The following is a 23,550-nucleotide window of genomic DNA, read 5'->3' as shown; positions in this document are numbered from 1 at the left end:
ATTGGATTAAAAAAGTCAGACTTAAATCTATAGTGTCTATAAGAAACATATTTTATTTTATTCTTTTTTAGATTTATTTATTTATTTATATAAGCACTGGGTACAGTCAGAAGCGTGGGAGGGTGACAGAATTCACCAGAGCCAGAGAGGAGAGCGGAACAGGCAGACCGACCAAGTACACTGCTGAGGGGAGCAGCCGGCTGCAGGAGAGGTTTGCGTGCCATGTGGGACCCTCAAGCCGGAGGCGGGGGGGATGGAACCGGCGCTGCAGAGGCTGCAGGCAGCTTCACAACCCAGCGCTCAACTGCTGTGCCACCAGGGATGCCCCGTATAAGAAACATTTTAAATATAAAAATGCCATTAGGGTAAAAGGAAGGGGAAATATACCATGCTAACTTTAGTCAAAAGAAAACTGGAGTGGTTATATTAATACCAAACAAAGTAGACTTCAGAGAAGACCATTATTAAGAGAGTAATTTCATAATGGCAAAGGGGTGAAGTCATTAAGAAGATAAAATAATACTAACCATTATTATACTTCAAAACAGAACTTCAAAATACATGTAGCAAAGACTAATAGCAGTGCAAGGAGTTATAGACAAATCCATGACTCTTATATGTGATTTCAAAGCTTTTCTCTCAATAACTGAGAGAACAAATAGAAAATTATACAAAGCGGCTAAATTCAATTAGAATGGGAGGTGCAGAAAAGGAGAGGAAATGCATGAACTATCCTGGAGGGCAGACAATAGGCCAAAACATGAAAACAGAGAAGATGAACTCAGTAACTGGGGGGAGGGAAAGAGGGGCTGCAGAGAGGGGCCCAAGGGAAAGAAGTGTTTGGTAAACACGAAACTCTCCTATTACTAACCATAATTAGGTCAGAAGACTTCAAGTTTCCGTAGTCTCAGCCATTCTTTTTATTTTTGTATAAACAATCTATAAGTTTTTGCCACGGGAATAGTGTTCTTCTTTAATTACACAGAAAGGGTCTGGAACAAAGTTCTTTGTATTTTGTAAAATCAATCTTAGAGAATGGTCTATGGATAGGACAACGCTTTTTAGCTCAGCCCTAGTTGCATCTCTGAGTGACCCCAAGCATACAGGCTGAAACAGGAAAATATGATGTAAGTCATCAAAATTAGAGGATAGTAAAGAATGGGCAGAATTACTGAGGAGACAATCTACCCATCATCCATCCATCCATCCACCCACCCACCCACCCTCTACTTATCCATTCATCCACATTTGTCATTCTTCTGTATATCCATCCATCCACTCATTCATACAATGTGTAGTCACTAACAACACTCTGGTGGGTGTGTGTGTGTGTGTGTGAGCTTCATCTATGGCTTCCTGATCTTTGGTCCTATTCAGGAGTAACTGAGACCTCATAGTTTATTTGCTTTCAGGGGAAATTACCATCAAGGCACACCTACATCATCATTGTTCCTTGGGAGACACTCTAGTAAAAACAGACATCCTGTTGCATGAAATCATGGCCTATCTCACCAACTCAAACCTTCTCAAATCAGGCCCCTAAACTTCTTTGGGTTGCCAAGAAGTAGAATGGAAGATCAAATTGTGTTGACGGAAGAAGGAATCAGACAAGAGATGTTTCTCCAAGGAGGGAAATGGATGGGAGCAGGGATTCATTTCTTTCCCTCTGTTTCTCCCATTTTTCTGTATTTCTGATTCTTCTATCCTTGACCCAAGAGCCTAATTTGTTTCTTAAGAATCAACAAGCCTCTTAGTTGGCAAATATGTGAACCTCTCTTAGAAGTGCTAAAGCAGACCGCAGTTAATAAAAGGGAATTTGGAGTCCTGAAGAGACATCAGCTTTGGAGCCTAGGTTCGAATCCCAACTCTAACACGGAGGTGTGTCATCTTGATGAAGTCATTTAGCCCCTCTCAGCTTTGGTTTCCCAGTCTTTAAATGGAGATGTACCAAACTGCAGGGCAGGTTGAGAGGACTAACCCAGCTAATATGCATGTGGATACATTTCCCAGACTATATCTTGGGGTATCCAAAAAGGAAAACCTGGTATTATTTTTTTCTGTAATTTAACTTTAAATACCATTTTGTTTCCAGGTTAAATATAAACAAACAGCTATAACATCAAACAAACAGTCAATTTTAGGAAAAACTTAGAGACTTGAGGGTATTTCTTAGTCATTTCAGTTGTAAGTGCAGTCAAGTCAGTATTTTCTCCTCCTTTTCTTCTCCCTGGGGTGTCTTTCTTCCTTCATCCTGAGGGGCCTACATGTGTCATCTCCACAATGGAGGGAGACATCCCGCCTTGTTGACTCACTGAAACGAGCATTTAAAATGGGTGAATTTTATGGTATACACATTACACCTCATTAAAACTACCTTTAAACAGGGACTTGAGCAGATCTCTAGATTACTCGGTAATGCTCCCTTATATTTGTGAAGCACTTTATAGCATCAAATGTTTTCATCCTCATTATCCCAAATAAGCCTCACAATATCCTTATGAGGAGGTATTATAATTATTCTCATTTTATAGTGGAGAAATGAGGCTCAGAGTTGTTAAAGGACTTAACTGGAATGTTCACAGTCTTGCCCCTGCACGATTCCATCACTCTTAAATCTTAGGTCTGCAAATACCTTTCTCCAGGTACCACACGCAGGATGGGGAGCAAGGGCCAGGTGCCCATTTTTCTTGTCTGTTCTTCTGTCTTGTTTTTGAACTGATATTCTTTCTGGTCACCCCACTTTATTGGTTCTCTGTTTGGTGGAGCTTCTGGGAAAAGCTTCCTGTCGTAACTGCTTTAGTCCTGGTCCTTTTTACCAGGTGAGGGTGTTAATCCTTAGTTGGAAAAAGTGCTGGAAATAAGTTGGGGGTGGTGGGTTGAAGCCAGGTTAAGGAGTTTGAACTGTACCCTGTAAACCAGTAATTTTCAATCGTGGCTGTGCCTCAGAACCATCTATGACCAAACTCAGAAACACACATAGGCTGGGATCTGAGGTCAGTTCTTCGGAGTCAGGTGTTTTGGGAGTTGGGTCTGAGTATCTGAACTTTAGCAGGTAATTCTCATGCCTGACAGCTGAAATTTTTGCTGTAGGAATAGAGCAGTTGTGGAAAAAGGGGGACAATAGCACTATCTTAGCAAGGTTAGTTTGGCAATTGTAAGAGGGAGAGAAAAAAGACTGGAGATGGGGAAACTAATTAGAAGTCTATGGAAATGGTCCAGAGATGACCTGGGCTCAGACCTGAAACTGGCTGGTTATGGGCAGGAAAAAAGGGATAGATGTGGAAGGCATTTCAAAGGACTTTGTAACATTTGGGGAAATTGGGAGTGAGAGAGAAAACACCAGAAGTAAATGGCTTCCAGTGAACACTTCTTTTTATCTCTATTTGGGAGAGTGAGTCCTGCAGCAATGGGGTCAGTGTTTCCTTTATTGACTCTTAGATTCGATGACCGATCCCCAGCCTTTCAAACTGTGCTGTAGCTACCTATTTTTATATTTAATTACTCAGCAGTTTGCTAACAGGTGAGCAAAAGTTGCAGGAAAAATGGCATTTCTCTAGAGCAGGGCTTAGCAAACATTTTCTGTCAAGACCACATAGTAAATAGGCTTTGTAGGCTATAGTTTCTGTGGCAACTACTCGACTCTGCCAATAGAGTTCAATAGAAGCCATGATAATAACTAAATAAAAGAATGTGGCTGTGCTCCAATAAAAATTTATTTACAAAAACAGGTGCTAAGCTAGACTTAGTCCATGGGCTATATAGCTCGCTGATACCCCATCTTGCTGGAAGATTTGGGGGAATGTCATTTTTGCTACCCAAGTGTTTATAAAGTCAACAATGTCTAAGGTAACCTTCTCCTTAACATCCACCTGGCACCATTCTGTAGTGCAAATTGTGTGGTGCACAGAGGCACTTATACAAAGTTGGTAGGCAGAAATCAATCTTTTCCTAAGTCATTGCTCAGCACATTTGTAGGTTGCATAAAGGTGCATTTAAGCTCATAGCAACCTTGAAGCACTCCGAACTCGCATCTGACCTGGCTCCAGAAGCTCTGTCTCCCTCTCCAGTACTTCTCGGGGTCTAGGAGATGTTTTGCTTGCTTGCCGGGTGATGGCCTGCTGTCTCTCTATTGGTCACTGCTGGTCACCTTGGCACTTCTTCAAGATGCTCCCCTGGTCCACTTTCCCACAAGGGTGGCTTGAGCCTCTCTTTATTGCAAGGTTCTACTCAGACAAGGCCAGAAGGTGTGCTAGACCTGCCTGAGACTTGAGGCAACAAGAGAATCACATCTGTCACTATTCCTACGTGTTGGCTGAAGTTAGCCTTTCAGATGATTAATTCCTTCCAATATCTGGTGAGAAATACATGGATTTGGATCACTTAACTGCCTTAGACCTCCCTTCAGAAATAGCCTCACATCTGCTGCCCCAAAAACATAACCAGTCAGAGCTTTCTATAAAACAAATGTAATTTTGATAGTAGTGAATGCACATTCTTGTGTACATCTTGAAAACAAAAATGCAATGCAAAGCTTGGAAGAAATATTGCATTTGCTCCAAGCAGCTTTGTGCCACTGAGTTCTGTGAGAACACTGTTCAGTAGAAAAATTGATAAGCCCTGAATGAAATACTTTTCTCTCATTTATCTTGGACGCACACAGACTTAGAAACTGCGTATTTAGTATCAAACTCCTTTTAGAAAACTTCAGCTTCCTGTCATATTTGTGCATTGGTCCTCCTGGAAGCATAAGGGCTTATTTTCCTTTGGAGATGCTGGTCCTTATAAATCCAAGCTCTAATTTGTACATTCAAGTCTTAGATATTTCAGATCCAGAGCTGACACACAGCAATTACAGTTCTGCCTTTCCCCGGGACGAGGCGTCATCCTTACAGGCAGGGGCTGAAAACAGGGACTTCTCTCCTGAATGCCATTTGTCCCTCTTCCCAACTCTGGAACTGGGGGAGCCTTTCTTATAACTGACATGTCAGTCTGTAAAATTGTTTCCAGTTGCTTTGAGGTTTCCCAACGCAATCTTGCCTTGTTAATGTCAAGCAAGAATCAGGGAATTTTAGATTTAAAAGTAATTTTAAAAAACAGAGCAAAGTTTTATCAGTAGAGGAGGATTTTGCAGGTGGAAAGGGCATCCTGTTCCTCTGAGTTCCCCTTTAGTTTCTCTCCCTGGGTCAAGGGGATGGTAACTTATTGGTCCTTTGAGTCTAAGACAACCAAAGCTTCTCCCCTTGACTTCCCAACTTACATGGGCTGGCATTGGCAGCAGAGCTAAATACAGAGGCAGTGCCACCCTTAGTCGAGGTCTCTGTCTTATACCTTCTGCTTTACAGGACCATCTGCTCAGGTCTTCTTCTGGCTGGACCTTTCCCCACTGAGTGAGAACACAGAGTCAAGGGGAATCAAGGACAAGGAGCATCTTCTAGATCAGGCTCTGGGTGACCTAGAATTTTCTGCTGAAATGACTTCAAGCCCTAGGGCCACTGAAGAACTCTTCCTCAGACCCATCCTCCCAAAGCTGAACAGCGTATCTGAGGTACATGCCTGGGACCCAAGAAGTGACTAAAGAGGTGCTTTGGTGGGATCATGCAAATGAAGCTTTGATGGAATAGTTTTGCAAATGAGGAACAGATGAGGGTACATAGAGAAGAAGCATGAGCTGTGGGCCAGGGAGCCCACATTTAAGTTCATTCCTTGACCCCTGCAATATTAGCTGTGGTCCTGTTTAAGGCAGTTTAGTTGGGGAATATCCACAGAAAATACAAAAATCATGATACCAACATACTTAATAGAACACCTGTTTTGGTGGGGAGAGAAGAGCCCCCCAGTCATTTCATTGTCAAACCTGGACATAAAGCTTTATTTATTTTTCATCTAAAAATCAGATAAAATATTGATTATTCCAATAACTGAGATTTATTTGTCTGAAAAATGATGATAATCCCTAAGTTATTTAAGAATAACAAGAGATTGTGGGCTGTACTAGTGGAAGGAAACAATACATGCTAATACGATAGCTCTCTTTCTGTTTTCGCCCAGCTGGTCCTAAGATAATGCTCAAAGTTTTACCTTTTCCTTCATTTGTCTTGCACTGTATGGTGGGATATAGTTAATAAAAACAGATACTAAGATGTTTTTAAATGTCAAGTTAAGACAAGTAAATAATTGCTCTCCCATAATATGAGAGCAAACTGTAGTCCAGGATCAAAAGCAATTGTTTTCCACTTTCAGAGCTGCCAGAATTCCCTTAGGGGTGTACTCCAAGTAATTGTGGGACAAGCTCAGAATCTGAGTGATGTCATCACAGCCCACATCAGACTGGGATGGGGGGTGGGAGGGCATCTATCCAATTTGATGAGGATGTTATTTAATCCATCTTTTCTTAAAAGAAAGGAAGGGTTGAAAAACCATATGAAATGGGCCATGTAATCCTCTTAAATATGAAAACACCACCTGTAGATCATCTTCAAAGGTGATGTATGGGATGTGGCTCATGCCCTTGCACTGGCCTAGTGCTTTGTTGTTTCCATGGGGCCACTGACGTGATTTCACACCCTCCTCCTCTGGAGACAGAGCAGTGCTTGTCCACACGCAGCCCCAGGGACAGAACCTCAGCACTGCCCATTTCCCATTTGGAGAACTTTTGAAGAGCATGACACCAGTTCTGGGGGTTAGGCAAGAGCACTTGTGTTCAGAAGTAACCCATCAGTGCTTCTGTGGCTGGACTGTGCCACACTCTGCAGGACCCCTAGCCAGTGTGGAAGCCATGATGCCTTCAGGAACACTTACCTCCTTCCCTGGGTGCAGCCACTCCCAACAAGGCCAGCTAATGGGGAGGTTGTTGTGCTGGTGATGTAGGGTTTGGTCTTTCCCCTGCCTGCCGTGGAGGACAAGTTTGGTCCTCCAAACTGGTAGAGGTGTGGGTGGGGATCAGAAGACCCACTTTTAGACCTACAGAAGTCTGAAAGGGAGCTCTGGTCTCCGATCTGATGGGAGGACAGGTCCTGGGTGTGTGGTATAGCTGATGATTTAAAGCAGCCTCATCACAAATGTTCAGGCAAGTGCACTCAGGAATGGAGCAGAGGCAGGCAGCCTGCCAAACAACCCAAATTGTTGCAATACCACTTACGGAGTACTGTCAGGCACTAAGTGTTCTCTCTATATCATCTCATTTAACCCTACGACACCCTGCATTGACTTTATTACTCCCATTTGACACAAAAGGAAACCAAGGCCTTGTGGGATTAAGAAATTTCCCAAAGGCATGAGACTGGAAGTGGTGGAAACAAGGGCTTTCTACCAAAAGTCTCCTTGTGGCAAGTCCAAAGTGAACCCTTGGGCACCTTACTGCACACTGGGATTTTCATACTTGCGAACACTGTCACAGATTCCACAAATCTGCGTGACCACTGTCATGCCTCACCTCCAGGTTCCCAGAGGCACAGCACAGCCTGGCAGGGCTCACCCCTGTAGTTAGGGTCTCCTGATCCCAGGCTTCTTGCATATCTTCTGGAGGCTTCCTTCTGGTTACAAGACTGGGAAAGTTCTCAGTGCTACTTGTCAGCTTTTGCCCCTTTTAGCAGCACAGGGGGCTCTGACTGAGGACAGGCTTTCTTTTTTCTTTCTGGGGACAGGAAGAAAAATGACTCTCTGCAAGGCCAGTCTACCAACTCTGTGGGTCCAAAACACCCACCCTGGGCTTAGCAGCTCTCTGGAACCAAGGCCTACATGTTTTCTCAAAGGTGAGCACACTCCTCATTGGTCGTTCTGAGTGAGGCAGCCCTGATTTTCTCTGGTGGAGGCAGAAGGTGTGGACACCTTCTCCCCTGACCTGGTGGTTTTTTTTTTTTTTTTTAAGATTTATTTATTTATTTATACAAGCACTGGGTACAGTCAGAAGCGCAGAAGGGTGAGAGAATTCACCAGAGCCAGAGCAGGGAGCAGAGCAGGCAGAAGGACCGAAGTACACTGCTGAGGGGAGCAGTGGGCGGCAGGAGAGGTCTGCGTGCCATGTGGGACCCTCCTCCGGTGGCCGGGGAGCAGTCGGGGAGCCAGCCGGGGAGCCAGCCGGGGAGCGAACCGGCACTGCAGAGGCTGTGGGCAGCTTCGCAACCCAGCGCTTAACTGCTGTGCCACCAGGGAGGCCCCTGACCTGATGATTTTTAAACCTCTTAGAAGGCAGAGAACATATCCCTGAGGGAGCCATGGCAGGACCAGGGTGGGGGGGATCCAATGCCCAGGAGTGATGTTGGGCCCTAGGCTGGGCCACGTGGATGGAGCCCAAATCAGAAGTAAACCAAGTCAGGCTGTGAGCTGAGAGATGGCACCTCTGGAGAGGAGGGCCGAGGGGCTCCAGGTGTGTGAAACAGAAGATGGAAGAGGTGAGGCAGGTGGGCAGGAGCCCTGAGAATCAGATGACCAAGGGTGGAAAACAAGCAAGAAAGGGCAGGAATTTCATCAGAGTTAAGAGAGGTCATTCCAATGGTTCACTCCTATGAGGCATCTTGTATGAATTAAACTAAAACCCCTAAAGGATGCAAAGTAAACTTTCGCACTTGCTGGCCTCACTTTTCTTTTTCTTTTTTTTAATGTATTTAAAAATTTTTTTTACATCATTGTTCATTTTTAAACAATCTTTGCTTCCCTCCACCCCTTCAGATGTAGTCCCCATAGAGTTTCCTTCCCCAGTGCACCCGTGCACCATCACTTCAGTCCCCTGTGCTCCTCCCTCCCTCCCTCTGATCCCTCTCCCTCCTCCTCCCCTGCAGGATGTCTCTGGTTTATAACTGTCTGTTTTTGCTTTGTTGTGTTCTGTACTGTTATTATTTTTTTTTACACTGATGTCTTATTTGGTTCCCCTATATTCCTGCTGTAAGTGAAACCATCCGATATTTTTCTTTTTCCTTCTGGCTTATTTCACTGAGCATAATTCCTTCTAGCTCCATCCATGTTGCTGCAAATGGCATGAGTTTATCTTTTTTGATTGCGGAATAATATTCCATTGTGTATATATACCACGTCTTCTTTATCCAGTCATCTGTTTTTGGGCATTTGGGTTGTTTCCAGGTTTTACCTATTATAAAGAGTGCTGAGGTAAACATAGGGGTACAGGTGTTCTTTTGAATCAATGCTTCTGTGTCCTTTCAGTAGATCCCTAGTAGTGGAGTTGCCGGGTTGTACGGTAGCTCCATTTGTAGTAGAGTGAGGAACCTCCAGACAGCTTTCCATAGTGGTTGGACTAGTCTGCACTCCCATCAGCAATGCAGGAGAGTTCCTTTTCACCACATCCTCACCAACATTTGTGTTGCTTGTTTTTTTGATATGTGCCATTCTCACTGGTGTAAGGTGGTATCTCAATGTGGTTTTAATTTGTATTTCCCTGATTATAAGGGATGTTCAACATTTTTTCATATGCCTGTTGGCTGGCCTCACTTTTCTTGCTAGCTCACTACCACCATTCTTTCTCATTTCCGACACCTCAGTAACCAAAGTCTGTATTTCTCCACATGGCACAACTCTCCTACCTCTATGCCAGACTAGGCCATTTGCATGTTCACCAGATCTCTTTCCATCTGAGCAGAACAGCAAATAAGGTAAGAGGCACAACCTAGAAGGCTAGAGCTAGCAGAGACATAGCTAGCAGAGAAATTTGAAACAAAACAACAAAGAGGAGTCACACATATCTATGAAACCAGCAAATTAAAACCAAAACCCAAAAACTAACCAATGCTGACATTGTTTGGTGAAAGAGGAACATCTGTTACTGGTGACGCTGTAAAAGGTCCAACCTTTTAGGGGTGAACAATGGAGCAAAATATTTCTTTTCTTTTTTTTTTTTTTAAAGATTTATTTATTTATACAAGAATTGGGGTACAGGCCAAAAGCGCGGGAGGGTGAGAGAATTCAACAGAGATAGAGCGGGGAGCAGAGCGACCAAAAACACTGCTGAAGGGTGTAGCAGGTGAGCCAGGAGAGGTCTGCCCTGCCATGTGGGTATCTCCCTGACCAGCCGGGAATTGAACCCGTGGTGCAGAGGCTGTGGACAGCTTCACAGAGCTGTGCTCAACCTGCTGCGCCATCAGGGAGGCTCAACATATTTCCTTTTTAATATTTATTTATTTATTTATTTTGTAAAAGAACTGGGGTGTAGACCAGAGGTGTGGGGGGTAAGAGGATTCACCAAAGACAGACTGGGGAGCAGAACAGGCACATCTGCTGAAACACACTGCTGAGGGGAGCAGCAGGTAAGACAGGAGAGGTCTGCTGTGCTGTATGTGGGTTAGCTCCCTGGCCAGGATAGAACTCCGGTAGTGGTGGTGGTAGCACTGAATCTTAACCCCTAGGCTACCATGGAGACCCCTGGAGTCACATAGTTCAAGGGAGATAGAAATATTCATGCTCTTTGGCCCCCATTAATCCTACTTTGCAGTTCAGCTAAAGAGAATGTTACTAAAGCAGAAAAAGCTGCTTTAATAAAGATGCTTCTTACATCATATTTTTTTTCTGTAAAAATACTGGAAATAGTCCAACTGTCCCATAATAGGGGACTATAAAGGAAATTACATTCCCCAACGGATGGAAACTATGGTAGAAAACCTTTAACAAAAGGAAATGCTTATAACAAAATTGCATTGTCACTATACTATAAAATTGCACAAATGTCCAAATAAGATGTGTAAGGGAACACAGAGAAAAGCAAATATCTACTTATAAGGGCATTATTTTTATAAGAATGTCATTAATATATCAAAAGTCTCCTGTGGAAGACTTCATTCAAAACCCCTGCCTCACCTTGTTCCTATCTGGTTCTATGATTATTAAGTGAATTCAATCACTGCTAAGAGTCACATTACACTAAAAATAACTCTCTACTTTCCTGTCTCTTGCCAAACAGCACTCACATGAATGGATGTCAGTATTATTTTTAAAGGAAAACCCACATTTACAAAGTCAGCGTTTTACATCTGGAGTGAAACACAAATGCAGCATTGCAGTCAATCCTTGGAAATCTACTGAGTTCCTTGGCTCTTGAGAAGGATTTACCTTTGTCTCTTAAGGCAAATTGATGTTTAAAAATTGAAACTATGATGTTTAAAAATTTGCCACTTGGGGTCCATTTATCCTGACCAGAAGGAAAACTATTCACCACTCCCACTGAGAGCCCAGAAGCTGCTGTGCCTAAGTCACAGTCTACCTTGTATGACCTTCAATGTCACGGTGGGCTAGGAGATAGGCAATTTGATAAAATGGCAGGAGCTTATGCCTCCAAAGAGAATGAAGGGAATTCATCACTGAATTATTTTTAAATAGCCAGCCATTTTCCCTGTGCTCCAGGCACAGTGTGCACATCCCCTCAGGCTCCCATTTTACAGACAAAAACTGTAAGTTCAGAGATATTATATCACTCACCCAAGGTCAATGATTAGTGAGCCATGGTTGGGATCCCAAAGCAGTGACAGTCTCTTAACCATCCCTACCCAGCATGCCTTGCCATTCACTATAAACAGTCCCCTTTGGGCTATTGGTCCAGGATGGTGAAGCTTCCTTTTCCTTTTTCTCATTTTCTGAAGGCCATTTAGCACTTCCCATGATCTTACAAGTACAGAAAGCTCTTTCATGCAGGCTTCAACTCAGCCTGGTTTTACCTGGCTTATGCTTTTTCTATTGTTTTCAGCCCAATTCCCTGGCCTATGATTTTATACCCGGCTCTTTGAATCACCTGTGTCATAAATTTTTTCCTTAAGAAAATTGTATACTCTCTTTTATCAGTGACTTCCTGATGCCTGAATGTAGAAATAATCTCTAAGGCATGCTTTTTTCCCTCAGATATTGAGGTTAAGTTTTGGGGATTAAAACGGCAGTTGCTCTAGAACAAATTCTTCCGAAATTACACTAATTTTTTTTGGGGGGGAAGTAATTACTTTTCACAAATTGTACTTTTTATTACATTTAATCTTCTCCTACTCTAGCTGTGCTCCCCTCCCTTTTCCCTTCCACACCTTCTGTTGGTGACGCAAAATGGACACTTTTCTTTTAGGCTCTCTTCATGGGAGTAACAATAACATGTCATGAATACCCAGCCACACAGAGGCACAGGCAGAGCCCCTCCACATGCCGCCCTTTCCCTCACTTAGATACCCTCAGCTTTATCCTATGCTCTTCACATTGTCTTCCAGAAATACAACATTCCTCATCAACCATAAATTAGTTGAGAACATAGATCGTGCTTATTAAGTCCCAAACTACAAATTCCTACCCGTTCACATGGTCTGGGGCTCACACAGTTAAACATTAAGTGGTAGCAGATGCGCCCTGCTGGGGACTCATCACTCCCTCTAAAAGAGAGTTGATTTTTTTCTCTCTTATGTTTTCATTTAAAAAAGATTATCTAGATTTAAGTAGACTGGAAACTTTTTGCACTTAGAAGAATACATGTTTTCCTTATAAACAACTAAGGGAAGTTTAGAAATGGGGACAGTTTTCTGTGTCTCACATATATATTATATAATATGCATAATATAATATAAATATATATTCAATATATATATATTCAATGTATATATTTTTTATATCCAAAGATCTAAGTTGATTAGAAGAAAGGGAGAAGACATTTACATAGATGCAAGCAGGCAGAAAGTTGGTCTATTTCAAAATATTAAATGCATATTTTAATATGTCTGTGGTGGATAAATTCCAGACACAGATTTGTTGCAGCTACCTCCTAACCTTTGAATCTGGGCTGGCCTTATGACTTGCTTTGACCAAAAACAGGTGGCTGAACTGGCATCCTGTGACTTCAGGGGCCTAGACCTCAAGGGGACTTGCAGTTTCTGCGTTTGTCTCTTAGAACACTGTCCCAAGACTATCATTATAAGGAAGCCAGTCTACCCCACTGGAGATGAGAGGCTGCCTGCAGGAGAGACCAGATAGCCCAGAAACAACCACCAAACATGAGTGAGGCCATTTTGGACCATTCAGCTCTGCTGAGTTCCAGCTGAGAAAAGCTGCAACATGAGCCCAGGTGAGGCCAGAAGAACCACTGCCCAGCTCAGCCACAATATTGTGAGAAACAATAAACAAATTTCTTTTAGGCCACTAATATGTAACAATAGATAAGTGAAGCAATGTGTGTACCCCATATATGTGTTTTAATTTAATTAATCTATTTTTAAAGAGTTATTTATTTATGAATACAAGAACTGGGGTACAGGCCAGAGGTGTGGGGGTGAGAGGATTTACCAGAGACAGAATGAGGGACAGAACAGGCAGAGTGACTGAAATACACTGCTGAAGGGAGCAGCAGTGATTCAGGAGAGGTCTGCTGTGCCATGTGGGTAGCTCTCTGGCCAGGGCTCGAACTAGTGCTGCAGTGGCTGCGGATAGCTTTGTAGGTTGTGTCTTAAATCCTTGCACCACTAGGGAGGCCCTTTATATGTGTGTTTTAATGTAAAAGTAGTTGCTTAAATTTTAAAGGCAATTACTTTGGATGTTCCCTATATTAGAAATGGGATTTTTAAGGTGATTAATAGTGGAAAGTCTAGGAATTTGCAGCAGCAATATTAGGAAAATAAATGTACACACACAAAAGTATACACTGCCTCTTCTAGTACGCAGCCAATCTGTGAAAAATATGCATCTTAAAGCATTTTTATTACTAAATATTTCCAGTCTATACAAATGATAGATATCAAACAACTGCATGCCACCACCTATTAAAGAGAGAATATTATAGATACAATGAAAGCCCATGCCCAGTCACATTTGCCTCCTTCCCCAGAGGGTATCACTGTCCCTAACTGCTGTTTGTTATTCCCATGAATGTCTATATTTAATATGTAGTGTCACACTTTCACAATTTTGTGTAACGTGAATCATCTGTATATATCTACAACTTTTCTTCTTTGTTCAGTGTTAGGTTTTTAAGTTTTATCCATGTTGGTTCTGGTGGAAAAAACACTGGATGTTTTTCTCTAGAAAAGTAAGATGCTTATTCTATGAGAGTCAAACACAGGAACTGGGATCACCCAAGGGGACAATGGAATAGTTGTATCCTGTTTCAAGTTCACTCGGGGTACAAATAAAGTCACTTGCCCTGCTTGTCTCCCCACCTCCCCGCTTCCATCCAGTGCAATTATGTTAAATGTATGTATATGAGGTGATTACACTTAATATGAGTGTCTTAATTGTAACATGGAAGGCAGGATCTATACGTATAGCTCAACGTTATCTAATAGTAATGTAATATGAACCATGCATGTCATTTTAAATGTTATAGTAGTCACCTTTTAAAAAGGAAAAGGAAACAGGTTAATTAAATTTAATGCTACATCTTATAAGCTCAATGCATCTAAAAAATCATTTCAACATGTAATCAATATAAAACTAGTAATAAAACTGTATTTTTCATATCAAGTCCTCAAAATGTGAGGTGTTTTTTATAGTTAGAGCACATGTTCAGTTGTACTATCTACGATTCAAGAGCTCAGTAGCCATGTGTAGCTAGTAGATAATGTATTAGACAGCACAGACATACCTTTAAAGTCTGACCTGAAAACACAAACTGAGGAAATCTCTGGTGTGTGCCAGCCTTTACATTAAGGAATGAACATCAAGAAGGTACTCGGGGTTAGGACAGAACCTACGAGGCTGTCCACAGCCGCTGCAGCACGGGTTGGATCCTTGGCCAGGGGGCTGCCCACATGGTGTAACAGACCTCCCCTGACTTGCCTGCTGCTCCCCTGAGAGGATTCACCAGAGTATTTCAGTCAGTGTATTTCAGTCAGTCTGCCTGTTCTGTTCCCCAATGTATCTCTGGTGAATCCTTTTCCCCGCCCACACCTCTGGCCTGTGCCCCAGTTCTTTTATGCATAAATAGATGAATCTTTAAAAAAAAAAAAAGAAGAAGGTACTTGTATCTGTCCATAAGACTAAGGGAAAACTTTGTACAGAAGCCTGCAGCCTGCTGGGACAGAGGAGGGGAAGCAGCACCAAGTGGCTTTGGAAACCTGATAGGTGGCTCCAGCACCATGATCCCCTCGTATAATCTTCTCCTTTGACCTTTGAACTTTTGGGTCTCAGTTTCCCTCTCTTTACATTGGGAGGTAAACTAGAAGCATTTTAAGGGCCCTTGTAGCACTGATGTTCCTGAGCTTTCCCTCTCTCATGGCCAGTCTACTATGGAGTAGGAACAGTGACTGGCCCTCTGCCGAAAGAATGGGCTGCTGCTTGTTCAACACAGAGTACCAGAGAGCCTTGCATTCAAAACTGACTCCTGCATATCCCAACAGAGCATAAACGTCAACCTTTGTTCTTTGAGGAGAACCGTGATCCCGCCCAAGGCCAGGCTGGCACCATAGAAGTCCACAGTCAGCAAGAACCACAAACCAAAGCAACTCCCCTGGGTGGCATGGTCCAGGCAGTGCTTTATTTAGATGAATCCACACAGAGATGCCACAGTTTGGTCCAGGCATATGATTATATGGTTTTGGTGCCATGTGGCCTTATTGGAAGTAAAGAGTGGTGAGTATGGCTCCCAGTTCATACCAAATTAATTGTACCCTGCCTCAGTTTCCCCTTCTCTCAAATTGGCAGTATAGCCGTCATAAATATTGCAGGCTTGATAGTTCTATCCTGGTCCCCAAATCTTTATTTTAAAGAAATATGAGACTCTTCTGTAAATGTTACATAAATCTAAGGTTCAAAGTACCTTGAGTTGAAACCAGCTTTGAAGTTAGGTAAGGTCTCAAGTTCCATCCTCTTCTTCCTTGAAGCTCCAGTGGCACCAAGAAGGACAAGCAGCCATAACTAGCTGAGGAGAACTGTGAAAAGGAAGAGAAATGGTAACTTTCATTTTGCTCATCAAGCCTATTTGCAGAGAAGTGGGTGAGTGTTTCCGTGGAAGGGAGATTCCAACTGGATTTGGCATTTTCCACCCCTTTGAGGTGGGCACCAAAGGGCCAGACTCCCAGTCAATGTTCTTTAATTTAGGCTGAAAGGAAAAAGAGGGCTCTTGTTAAAAAGCAAGTCTCTATTAACAGCCAGGAGGACAGCTTGTCAGGCCATTCTGTTTCTTGGATAATTGTCTCTGCACATAAATTTAAGATTATTGCAGTGCTCAATCCCCCTCTCTTTAAAGAGGCACACTGCCACTCAAACTTTGCAGAATCACTTAGAAATAACCTCTCTGAGAGCTCATTTTCTGGAAATGTCTTTGGGTTGATCTTCTCAGGGTTGTGACATTATTTCTAGATATGTTAAACTTAAAAGTAATTTAGAATTCAGTTTAATTAAAACATTTCTACACACATTAAAATCTAGTAAAAATTCAAATACTAAGGTATTCAATGAAAAATAAATGTCCATTCCATCCCAACCTCAAACCAATCTATAAACAGTTTCCTGTGCATTATTTCAAAGCTACTCTATGCATAAAATTATTTTTTAAGCACTAAAGAAAACACATGTACCATTCAATTTTAAAGCTACTTTCACTGAGGACAAGGTAGAAAGGTAGAGACCTGTGGATTAAAAAGGAACAGAAAAGGCCTGGGGTATAATTGTTTTAAATGATGTGTTGATGTGTTGAGTTTAAAAATATTTTGATGTGTTCCAATGCATGGCAAACAAGATGCTGTGAATCATTGACTGTCCCAAATAAACTGTCCAATATGATTATATATTTTGGTGTTCACTTGGCAAGGTCATCTTAACGAGTTTATATAATAATATATAGAAAAGAGAAAGCCACCAAATAAACTGGAGTGAACATGAAGAGAGGGCGGAGAGCAGAAAGGAGACTGTCTCAAGAACTACCACTTAGTGGTGTTGAGAAGGAAAAGAGAGGAGAGAGAGGAGAGTAGGTAAACTGAGCTACAACCTGTCCTTTCCCATAGAATCTTCTGCAATGATGGAAATGATCGTGTTCTGCACTCTCCAGTATAGTAGTCACCTGCGCTATTGGGCACTTGAAATGTGAAATGTGACTAATGCAACTGTGGGGTTACTTTCTAAGTTTCACTTGGTCATAGTCATCGAGTGGAGCTAGGCTCACCTGGACAGTGAAGTTCTGGGCTTTGCAGTGTGGTTGGGAGGCATCAATGGGTGTAGAAAGAAGAGGATGAAAAGGGGAGAGGACATATGAGGGAAAAGCAAAAGCAGAAGAGGAAAAAAGGAAGGGCAGGAGAAAGGAAGAGTGAGCTGAAAGAAAAGCTGTTGGGTTGTGCCAAAGTAGAAGGAAAAGGGAAGAAAAGAAAAGAAATGGATAAATAGAAGCAGTGACAGGAGGAGGTGGGAAAAGAGTAAGACACAAGTGGAAGGGCACAGACAGCTGAGGACAATTGTCTTAAGGGACATTGAGTGACCTTGACCACTGCCAGGGACCTCCCCACCACTTGTGGTATTTATTCTGAGATGTCAGCGACAGCAGTTCTGGACCAGCCCCTAGACAGCTAACTTTCAGAGTAATACCTCACCCGCTGACCTTGGGAAACCCTCGAGCCTTAACTACATACTCTGTGAAGGGAGCAGGGGGTCCATGAAACCAAGGACTCCTCCACTGTGAGGAGCAAAACAAAATAGTTGACTCCAAGGAAAACCCACACTTGATGCACCACTAGGTGTCACCATTAGCCAAAATGCATTTATATATACATTAACCTAAAAATTTTGGTAGAAGTTTTTTCTTTGAGTTTACATTTGATCTAAAAAATTTATTTGGCTATATTTTCGCACTGTGTGACACCAAAAGTAAGTTGTTTGTGCTCTGGGAGCCCACTCAACAGGGATACTCATTCAAGTTTGTTTTTCTTTCTAGTTAAATCTGATAAATGCCACACACATGATGTGGATGCACACATGTAGCTCACTGATTTGCTCATTCATTCATTCATTCATTCATTCAATATTTACCATGTGTCAGCCAGGGGCCTCATGTACAGCAGCATAAGTTATGAACTGCACAACTCTGGGGGGTCCTACCCACTTAAACTTCAAGGCGAATGGTGATCCCTGAAGTTGTTCAGCTAGTGACTCTGCTAGACTCTGGTCTGGGACTTGGGGACAAAACTATGAGTGAGACATGGTCTCTGCTATTTTTTCCCTCTCTTTTCTCTCTTAAGAAAGATTATTAAAAAGTCTAAGATCTTCTTCGTAACTAGAAATTTCTGCACCCTCTATTAATTTTGAGAGTTATACATAACATATGAAGATTTCCATTTCAACCTCATAAAAATAACTAAATTTTTGTACCATTGAAAGAAAATTAAAATCTTCACTGAATGTATTTTATGAATAAAGCAATATATTAGGCCAGCTGGATAAATCAAGGCATGGCCTTTGTCCTTAAATTCAAGAAGAGGCCTGGATCACACTAAAGATCCAAAATGATATCCTTATGTTTTGCATACCTTTGAGGCAGAGGAGTAGCACCAAGTGAACAGGAACCTGGGGCCAGGACATCTAGATTCTAGCCTGAGTGGGCTTTCCTGAGGAATGTCAGTTGGGTTTTGCTATATAACAAATCACCCTGAAGTTTTGTAGCTTACATATTCATTATTTTTCAAGATTCACTGAGTCATTTGGCTTGTTCTTCTGACCTAGGTTGGTGATGGCAAGCTCTGAGGTGTGTAAGTGTTCAGATGGGGTTGGCTGGCCTCCTCACACACCGCAGATTGACAGGGACTCAGATGGGGTGACATGTTTCTATTACATGTGATCTCTCGTCCTCCAGCAGGCTAACCCAGACTTCACATGGTGGTCTCACCATGGTGGTCTCAAAGTGCCAAAGAACAATAAGAGAGGACAAGCTCTAATATGTAAGTACTTCCACATTTCTGCTTGTGTGACATTTGCTCTTGTCTCATTGACCACAACAAATGACATGGCCAAGCCTAGAGTCAGTGTGAGAGGTCTTACCCCAGAATATGGATACAGGGAGGTCTGAACAAATTAAGGACCATAGCTGCAGCAATCTCCTGAAGAAAACTAATTTCTGCTTATCTCAGCTTTTACAAATTGTTAACAGTAACTTCTTTACCTATGACAAAGGGATGCAAAAAGAATAAACACACGAAAGAAACTGCTGTCTGTCATTTAAGAAAAAGGGACAATATAAACATTAATTTTACTTCAGTTTTTCAATTACATTTTCATGTATCTTCAGCAGCATGACTAATCTATTCCATTTTGGTGAAACACCTATCTAAAAAGGCAATTTTTTTTCAAAATAAATTTCCATTTGTCTCATAACATTTAGGCACATGTGAAGGGCTATGTATAGGGACACTTATTATATGATATAAGTAGGGATAACCTTCAGGAGCAGAGACCCAGGAATATCTGGCCACATGCTAACTCCCACAATTGGGTGTAGACTTTGCAGGTACATTTTGTTCATAATAGTTACTCAGCACTGCACAGGTTGAATAGCTGTTTCTAGCACTTGAAGGATTTGACAGATAATAAAGAGAATGATTAGGAGTTTACTGTGTCTGTTCTCTTTTCTATTTGTGTGTTACTGAGTATTACTAAAAATAACACTACTTCTGTTCCTACTGGAGCCAAGATTTGGCAAAAGCATTACTTCATCCCTACTAGCAACTTCTTTTTCCTATAGTTGGAGATCCCTATAATTTAATTTGGTGAATAAACATCTACTGAACATCTACTAAGTGTGAAGAACTGTGGCAGATACATGAATAAAACACAGTACTTGCCTTCTGGAGGTTATATCTAATGGGACAGTCAGATAACTAATAATACCCTATAAGGCAAATCTGACAGATAAGTGATATGGAGAACATGAGGGAGGAATGATTTACACCAATGGGATGAACTCGAGAAGACTTCATAAGGATGATGACTTTTGTTCTGAGCCTTCATGAATGAGTACAATTTCTCAATATGAAGAAAGGGTAAGAGAACTCCATGGAGAGGGAACTATATGGTGATCAGATAAGCCTTAATTATATATGTCCAGGAAAAGGAGATCCCTCAGGGTGGTTTGAGTGTGGGGTATGTTATAGTAAATGTAAAAGGTAGTGAGGTCCATTTATCAAGACCTCTAAATACTATTATTAACGAATTTACAATGAGGGACTTCAACAATCTATGATTAAAGTATTTTTATGATCATAATTACTTTGGAAATATCATTCTGACTTCTGGATCCTGACAAAATAGCAACTAATTTTAGGCTACTGGTTGTTCCCCTCAACCCAGGCCTGGCAGTGGCTCAGAGATGGGGCAGTTGGTGGATTTGAGTATTTAGTGTAACAACTGTGAGAAACTTCTAGAAGGATACAAATACTTGAATCCCAGGGAATATGTATGTGTATGTGTTTGTAGTTGATAGGGGAAGAGGGAAGATTATCTTGGGCTCTTTTTCTCCCTTACATTTCCATGCCTTGTAATTCCACTATAAGACAAAACAGAACTGTCAGTTCTGCACCAGCAGGAGATGGAAATTGTGCCTGCATTAGGGAGACTTAATCCATGGGGATAGGAAAAAGACAGATCCATATTTCCTCTAAGAACAGGAAATGCTACCATGCAACTTAGTACTGGTGAGATTGGCCAAAGTGACAAGACAAGAAAGAGAAGTAATAGGTATAAGAACTTGAAAGGAAGAGACAAAAATATTATTTATATGTGATCTGATTATTTACACAGAAAATCTCACAGAATAGAAAAACTTTCAGCAAGGATGTCAGGAACAAGATTAGCTTACAAAATTCAGTAGCATTCTTCTACATCAGCAATATTCAACCAGAAAATGTAATAGAAAATAAGATAATGGGCCTCCCTGGTAGCCTAGGGGTTAAGCCAATGTTATCACCCCTAAGGCCTGAGTTTGATCCCTGCCAGGGAGCTAATCCACGTGGTGCAGCAGACCTTGCCTGTCGTGTCTGCTGCTCCCCTTAGCAGTGTATTTCAGTGGATGCACCTGCTCTGCCCCCCACTCTGTCTCTGATGAATCTTCTCAGCCCCTAAACCTACACCCCAGTTCTTCTACACAAAAATAAAAAAAAAGAGGATATTCAAGGAGAATAAAAGAAAAAGATACCTCTCAGAAGACAACAAAATTATAATGGACCTACAAGTTAATTTAATAAAAATTAAAAGTAAATTTTTGGAGAAAAAAATGTGAAACAATTAATGTAAGAATTAAATAAATAAAGAGATATGTCATGTTGGTACACAAGACTGCTTAACATGTAAAGATAGCAGTTCTTCCAGAGTTAATCTAAAAATCCAAGGCAATCCAATACACTCCCCAAATTTTTTTTGAGAGAGTGAAAAAGTGTATTAAACAATTCATATGGAGAGAGAAAAAACAAGGTTTACAGTTAGTTAATTTTGAAAAAAGAACAAAGAGGAAGCACTTGCCGCAGTGTGACAATGCTACATAATAAGAGCTAGTGATGCAGAAATATGCAAATAAATCAAGAGTCACAAAGCACTCATATACAATACATGTTTTGTATTTATCTATTTGGATGTGTGAGTGTACCTAATGTGTGGAGAACAAGGAATCATAAATCAATGGGGACAGGATGGATTGCTCAGTAGACAGTGCAAGGAAAACTGACTCATGGAGAAAAATTAAGTTGGATCCCTAACACTACAAACAAAAGTGAACTTCAGATGCATTTAAGGTATGAACAATGAACAATGAATATACATAGGAGAACATATTTATGATCTTAAAAGTAGAGAAGAATTAAAAGACCTAAAATTTGCAACTGCAGACAAAAAGTTTGAGTGGTTTGACTATGTAAAATTTAATAACTTGAGGGCCTCCATGGTGGCGCAGGAGGTTGAGCACAGTGCTGTGAAGCTGTCCACAGCCTCCGCAGCGCCAGTTCGATCCCCACCGGCCGCGGATATACCAGACCTCTCCTGTCTCGCTCTCTGCTCCCCTCAGCAGTGTATTTCATCATCCTGCCTGTTCTGTTCTCCACTCTGTCTCTGGTGAATCCTCTCACCTTCCCGCACATCTGGCCTGTACCCCAGTTCTTGTATAAATAAATAAATCTTTTAAAATATTTAATAACTCTAATGATAATGATGAACATAATTATCAAAATTAACCAAAGTTTATAGACTGAGAAAAAAATAGCAAGGGATTTTTGTATAGAATATCTAAGTCCTAAAAATCAATCAAAAAAGAGAACCCAATATAAAAATGAACAAAGGATATGAATATTTGACACACAAGAAAATCTATGTTTTGCTCAAACCACTAGTTATTGATGAGTGCTCAACTTCACTAGATATTCAATAAGTGAAAATTAAAACAATAGCATGATTTTTTTAATTCATGAGGTTGGCAAAAATTAGGAAATTGGAAAATACCTAATTCTAGCAAGATTGCAGGGGAGAGGAACAGTTTGGTGGACAAGTAAACTAGTAGAGCTATTCTAGAGCACAACAAAGATGGACAAAGCTGGAAAGCGGCGAGCACAGGTCTTATTCAGTAACTATTGCAATAGGGAAATCAATTCAGAATGAAATGGACTCAATTCACTTGAAACAAAAAGCTAGAGGCTTTTAAAAGATGTGCTCAGGGAAAGTTACTGGAAAATGCTAAGAAGGGTTAGTCTACATGACTAGGTCACTTAGATTTCTTTATTGGTGCTGATTATCCAGAGGAGCAACAAACTTCTCTTATCTTTATGACAGGAGGCAATGGTGTAAGTAGAAGCAAGGTGCCCAGGGTAGTTAAGCCCTTATCTGTCCCCCCCCCCCACCGCCCCCACCCCTTGGGGAAGTGGAAGAGAGGAAAGTTATTTCCCTGAATGTTTATATTTCAAAGAGATTTCTCTCAAGTCCTTGAGGACAGTTTTGGGTGGTAGATATTCATTTCAAAGGGCAGATAAATGATTTATAATTGCAAGCTTTCTAAAGTAACTGCTCAAAGAGAGGATTCAGGGACCTATCTGCCTTTCATGATTTGGGCTAGAACAAACAGGCAATTCTCCTGTAATCATTAAGTTGCCAGACAGGTCTCTTAAGGAGACTGAAGCATCCTAAGGTACATGTCTGCAAGCTTCTAGAAGCCATGCTAGAGTTTGATCAAGTCTGTTAGTTCAGGGGTTTGAATGGAGTCTTTATTTTCAAAAAATCTTTCAATTACTAATATTGGTTTATAACAACGCTGTACCTGATTTAGATGTATAGGATCATACTATTCAAGTATATGTTATCACACCATACCATCCACCAAGGCACCAAAAGTCCTCCACCATAGTCCATTTGTCCACCAGTGCACATATGTCTATGCTACTAATTCAAAATCTACCCATATTTAAAAGAGTCTAAAGAGAGAGATAAACCACTTGCAGTGTATGGACCTTATTTGGAGCCCAATTCAAATAAATGGTTAGTAAAAGCACCAAGAGGACAATTGGGAAAACCAGTTATTAAAGAATTATTTTTGAGTTTTGTGAGGATTATATTTAAACAAGGGAGTCCTTTTTAAAAGAAAGATATGTTCAGACAAGAGAATACAGTGGTTCTCAAAATGTGGCTCCTGGACCTTTA

At 41.3% G+C, this 23,550-nt stretch overlaps 1 protein-coding gene across 2 annotated transcripts in view; it reads right to left on the bottom strand.

The window, feature by feature from the left end:
- USP3 (ubiquitin specific peptidase 3) overlaps positions 1 to 23,550 on the bottom strand; it is a 210,770-nt gene that overhangs the window by 166,976 nt on the left and 20,244 nt on the right. Inside the window, exon 2 of one of the 2 annotated variants that reach the window (XM_054687963.1) lies at positions 15,716 to 15,827. The gene's annotated coding sequence lies outside the window, so the exon portion shown is untranslated. Of the gene's footprint in view, positions 1 to 15,715; positions 15,828 to 23,550 lie in introns of those variants that run through there. The other variant, XM_054687969.1, reaches the window with a different exon arrangement.

This window comes from Talpa occidentalis, unplaced genomic scaffold, assembly GCF_014898055.3.
Source record: "Talpa occidentalis isolate TD23 unplaced genomic scaffold, MPIMG_talOcc4v2.1 talOcc4.11, whole genome shotgun sequence".
Taxonomy (NCBI): Eukaryota; Metazoa; Chordata; class Mammalia; order Eulipotyphla; family Talpidae; genus Talpa; species Talpa occidentalis.
Note: the sequence above shows the minus strand (reverse complement) of the source record. Positions and strands in the feature narration are given on the sequence as shown.